The following is a 6000-nucleotide window of genomic DNA, read 5'->3' as shown; positions in this document are numbered from 1 at the left end:
TTCTTCACATACGAGCAGGAGCTCTTTGGATTTTCTGCCACATTACGATACGAAGTTTCGCTGTGGAAACTATTATAAGCATCTCACATTGAAGTCTGCACTAAATTACGAGCTTCTGTAAAAGATCGCCAGTCTTGGGGATTTTGCGTCTGTTTATATTTGGCATGTTTGTTTCCTTGTTTCTGCAACAGTGTTCTCAGCTGTTTTGTGTACCAAGGAGAGTCAGCTCCGTCGTTTCTTAATTTATTTGGTATAAATCTCTCAGTTGGTGCCGACACTGTTTCTTTGAATTCAAGCCACATCTGGCCTACATTTATATTGTTAATTTGGAAGGAGTGGAGATTCTCTCTAAGGTTTTCGGTTTATGTTTGGAGAATTTTGTTACAATATTCAATCTCGTTATGACAACTTTGCGTTCGCTAATCCCTGTATCCATTTTGATGCCGATTATTAACTCAGAATTATTTGTTACTAGGAGGTCAAGTGTGTTTTCACAACCATTTACACACGCCAAAAAACGTTTTGCAACACCCCAGTTCCCAGAACTCCTGAAGATAGACGTCGACTGTGAATACTGTATCACAGACCCAGTTCCTTTGACTGTTCAGAGATGTCACTAAACCCACCCAAAGATGTAAACAACCATGAATGAGCAGCGCCTATTAGACGGAGGGGTCCGACAGCCGATCAGTTCCAGTCATTCCACCAGGAAGGAGGTACACGACTTGTGTTGTCTGTAGTTCAACCATGCCTAGACAGTCAATGCTCTGGTTCAATCGCATCTGCATTGCTACTTTGGGCCTGGAAGGACTCTCAGTGAGGGAAGTGTCCAGGTATCTCAGAGCGAACCAAAGTGATGTTGTTCACACATGCAGGAGATACAGAGAGACAGGAACTGTCGATGGCTTGCCTCACACAATCAGCCCAAGGGTTATTACTGCAATGGATGACCGCTACCTATGGTTTATGGCTCGGAGGAACCCTGACAGCAATGCCACCATGTTGAATAATGCTTTTCGTGCAGCCACAGGATGTCGTGTTTAAACTAAAAACTGTGCACAATAGGCTGCATGATGGGCAACTTCACTCCCGACGTCCATCTTCGCAACCATGACACCATGTGGCGCGGTACAGATGGGCTCAACAACATGCCGAATGGACCTCCCAGGATTGGCATCACGTTCTCATCACTGATGAGGGTCGCATATGCCTTCAACCAGACAATCGTTGGAGATGTGGTTGGAGGCAACCTGGTCAGGCTGAATGCCTTAGACACACTGTCTAGCGAATACAGCAAGGTGGAGGTTCCCTGCTGTTTTGGGTTGGTATTATTTGGGGCTGACGTACACTGCTGGTGGTCATGGAAGGCCCCATAACGGCTGTATGATACGTGAATGCCATCCTCCGGCCCATAGTGCAACCGTGTTGGCAGCATATTGGTGAGGCATTCGTCTTCATGAACGACAATTCGCGCACACCATCATGCACATATTGTGAATGCCTTCCTTCAGGATAACGACATCGCTTGACTAGAGTGCCCAGCATGTTCTCCAGACTTGAACCCTATTGAAAATACCTGGAATAGATTGAAAAATCGCCTGTGAGGAGTGGGACAATCTGGGCCAACAGTGCCTTGATGAACCTGTGGATAGTATGGCACGATGAATTCAGGCATGCATTTGTGCAAGAGGACGTGCTACTGGGTATTAGAGGTACTGGTGTGTACAGCAATCTGGACCACAACATCTGGAGGTCTCACTGTATGGTGGTACAACATCAATGTGTGGTTTTCATGAGCAATAAAAAGCGCGGAAATGGCGTTTATGTTGACCTCTATTTCAATTTTCTGTACAGGTTCCGGAACTCTCGGAACCATGGTGATGCAAAACTTTTTTTGATGTGTGTACTATTCATGTGGGCTCATGAACTAACAGCTTGAAATAATTTTCAGAGAATGTGCTTAGCGCTATTTTTGACTATGTTTTATACATATCTCTGGAATTAAACATATATTTTCTTCAACATATCGAGGGTAAATTAAAGACACCGTCAACTACAATCGTATAAGTCGGGTACATGTTTGAAATCAAACTCAAGTTTTCTTTGAACCTTCAGCAATTGTATCATCTGAATTGGGAGGTCGGGAAAAGCATCCAATCATTATTTTATTCTGGTTGCCAACAATGACCTCTGCCCATAATAATGCACAGGAGCTGTCTACTTCAATTTTGCAACAAGATAAACTAGTTCTAACAGCAACACACACGCCACCGTCAACCGTCTTCAGGCTATCCTTTCAGAACTCCGTTAGGTTCTTCACGAAAATTTCGGCTGAGCTTATCTCCAGCTTTAGCCAGCTTTCAGTGCCTATAACGATTTGAGTATCAGTGCTTTCTATTAGCACTTGCAGCTCTGGTACTTTCCCAACACCACTATGACAATTTACAACTGTTATACTGATGGTTCCTGTGTCTATGTTCTTCCTGTGTTCAGCTTGCGCCCTTTCTGACTGAAACCCTTTTTGTGTTTTCATGAGACCCTCCAACCTAAAAAACCGCCCAGTCCACGCCACACAGCCCCTGCTACTCGTGTAGCCACGTCCTGCCTATAGTGGGCTCCTGACCTATTCAGTACAACCCAAACCAAACCACCCTTTGGCGCAAGTCGAGGACTCTGCAGCCTACACCATCGTAGAACCGCTAAGCCTCTAATTTGGCCCCTCCACTCGGCTCTGCACCAGAGGTCCGCAATGGGTCCTATCGACTATGTTGCAAATGCTCAGCTTTGCCTTCATTTCGCTTGCAAGACTGGCAGCCTTTACCACTTCTGTTAGCCTCTAGAAAACAGAGAGAACCTCTCCTGATTCAAATTGATTCACATCATTGGCACCAACGTGAGCCACCACCTGCAGTTGGCTGCATTCTGTGCTCATCAAGGCATCCGAGAGGACTCATTCATCTGGAGTGACTCCATCCGGTGTGCACACATAACGCACATTGGTTTTCTTCCCCTTCTTGGCAGCCATGTCCCTAATGGGCCCCATAACGCGCCTAACATTGGAGCTCCAAACTATCAATAATCTCAACCTCTGTGATTCTCCAGCGCTTGCAGGATGAAAGGTTTCCTCTGAAACAGGACAGGCAACAGCCTCTGGCTCAGCGACAGTGTCAGCCACAGGCAGCACCTGGAACCTGTTAGTCAGACTAACAGAGGAGGCCTTACTTGCGACCACCAGGGAAGTCTTTCGTCGCCTGCTACGCCCTGGGCAACCTCCCACTTGTCCACAGGTGAAGTGTCAACTTCAGTATGAGCGGTAAGTGGGGTGGCCGCCGGTGAGGACCGACTGGACGTGCTGGACGTCTGTTGGGTCCCCATGGCCGGCCCACGACAGTGGTGCCTATCCACTGCAGCCTAAAATTGTGTAACTGAAGCCATCATGGCCTGGAGCTGAGAACAAAGTGTCACCATCTTGGATTGCACCCACACATGACAATCACAGTCCCTGTCCATACTGAACACCGTGGAAAACTAAACTATCCAGATAGACAGACTACCAGCATCTGCTGAGGAACTCTACTGTAGGCACCGGTGTGAACACAGGAACTGTGTCTAATAAATTAGATTAATACGCAGAGATTCGAAAATCTAACTACCAAAGCACTCAGGTGAAACGAAATAAACGATAGAAAAATTTCCACTATCAGTCACAATAAAAGATTATTTATTCATCACACAACAGGTGTTTATACATTCATATACTTGTTTATCTTGCTGGAGATCAATAAAGATGAAGCTTCATTACTACAATTAAGTAATTTACATCCATAGTGGATAATGTAGAACTCCGTGACTGTTCCCTAATGGTAAACTTAATAATTCGCCCCTGATTAGGAACTTGTAATATGCCACAAATTCGGTTTAATTTCTGATGCAATCAAAAACACGAGAACTGTGACTATTAGATATTATTTTAACACACAGGAACTCAAGAAACTACACTATTAAAGCACACAGATGATGATATAAAATTCGCTTCTGATTAGGAACTCATAAAAGTTACAAAATCAGTTATTTGCTGTGTGTGTCTCAGCCATCTGCTGCTGCCTGACTAAACAAATTACTGGGAATATTACAGCACACACCTTAGATTTGCCTGTTGCAGAAACAAAATATTATGTTTTTTATAATTTTGTAAAAAGATACAATATTATGAGAAGGAAAGTTGTTACCACCATATAGTGGAGATGCTGAGTCGCATAGGCACAATAGAAAGACTCACACGTATAGTGTTGTTTCAGTTGTCTGAGACCGCAGTCGTTTGTGTGGGTGGCGTTTATGTGAGTGTGTATGCCTGTCTATTGTTTAAATAAACATAAGTTATACATGCCACTACATCTTCTTTGACATGTGCTAAGCCTCCTTGATCCTTTGCCATTATGAAATGATCATCCTGCTTTACTTCATCTGTAACGAGAAATACTTTGCAATACTCTGTGATTTTTTTTATTTTTCAGCACTTGGTGTGAACAGGATCCTGATATGTAGTGCAATATTGACCAGGTGTCCTCCACTTAATAAATCTGGTACTGGGGTATCTTTAACTGCTGAACTTCAAAAGTTGTTTCAAAAATATCTGACACCTTAATAACCACACATCCAACTACTTCAGATTATACTATGAGGGAAAACATGCTCTCCGCCCTAAGTTTTTGCTCAGTTTCAAAAACCAGTCTAAGAGAAATGTGGTAATTTCCCCCACTTTTTTTGGTGGTATTTACAGAACCTATCTTCCAGACTGTCAGTCTGTACTTTTCCACGGAGTAAATAGGACCTGTTTTTATCAGACAGCCATTAGCTACTGAAATCAATCGAAGCAGTTGTATGTTTAGAATTAGTAGTTACAGGTTCCTAGAAAACATTTCGTAGCTTCTGGCCCTTAAGTAATGTTTTTACATTCACAATACATTACTATAGATTTATTATTTTTATAAATTTCGCAGTGCTTTCCCAATTTTGAATTCGTTTCTTTGAACATTGTTTCTGTAAAGCAACCACTGTCATCTCATTACAGATACAAAGCACCAGTTCAACATTTTGCCTTTCAATTGAAGTTGGAAACAGAGATTTTACAGTTATGGAATTTACATATAGTAATGAATCATCTTTTTCAATCATGTGTAGCTATTTTAGTGCTGTGACTGATTCAAAACCTCCCTCCATGCTCTCACTGAAATCAGGAAAACACAGAATCTGCTCCTTTTCATTGAACCAGTTGTTCTGGATACACTTTGAAAGATGAATTGCAGAAGTTTTTGCAGAGTGACAATACTTTATCTTTACTTCTGGCAGAGTACTAAAGTTAGATATTGCTTTTCTATTAACTGAATTATTGTCTGCCACTAACACAACCAGATCAATTTCAGCTGCTTCTAATTTAAGGATAACTTTTTTATGTATGAGAAAAGTACATCAGCCTGAATTGTTTTAACTGGGAGAATGTGTACCACATCCTTGTAAGGTGGATCTAAACTTTGTATCATAAAAACACAAGCACTTGTTGCAAACAAAAATTTGTCACTGTTGGAGGCACCACCGACAATATTCCCACCTTTGTAATCAAGCTGGGATTTCAAATGTATTTCATCAATTAACAGAAGCACTGTTTTATCCTGTGAGGCTAATGTTCCAGCTTTTTGTATGATATAACTTCTAAATTGATCACTATCTTGTTCAATGCCTGGGCTAGTTAAAAGCTTACTATAGAGCCTGAACAATGTATTTGTATTTGCCACTGCTTCTCAGAACCTTATGTCCACTTGGGCTAATAGTATTTACTAATGACCACATAATCAGAGTCAGCATAATATGTAAACTGAGATGAACTTCAACATTTCAGGAAAGAAACTTGTTCCTTTAAAAAATGTATTTTAGTTTACCTTTCTGGCACCTTCTCTACTAAATTCTGCAAATTATATTCAATGAACGACATAAAATTATTAA

This window comes from Schistocerca americana, chromosome 11 (assembly GCF_021461395.2).
Source record: "Schistocerca americana isolate TAMUIC-IGC-003095 chromosome 11, iqSchAmer2.1, whole genome shotgun sequence".
Classification (NCBI taxonomy): domain Eukaryota; kingdom Metazoa; phylum Arthropoda; class Insecta; order Orthoptera; family Acrididae; genus Schistocerca; species Schistocerca americana.
The sequence above is the reverse complement of the archived record's forward strand: the minus strand, read 5'-3'. Positions refer to the sequence as shown.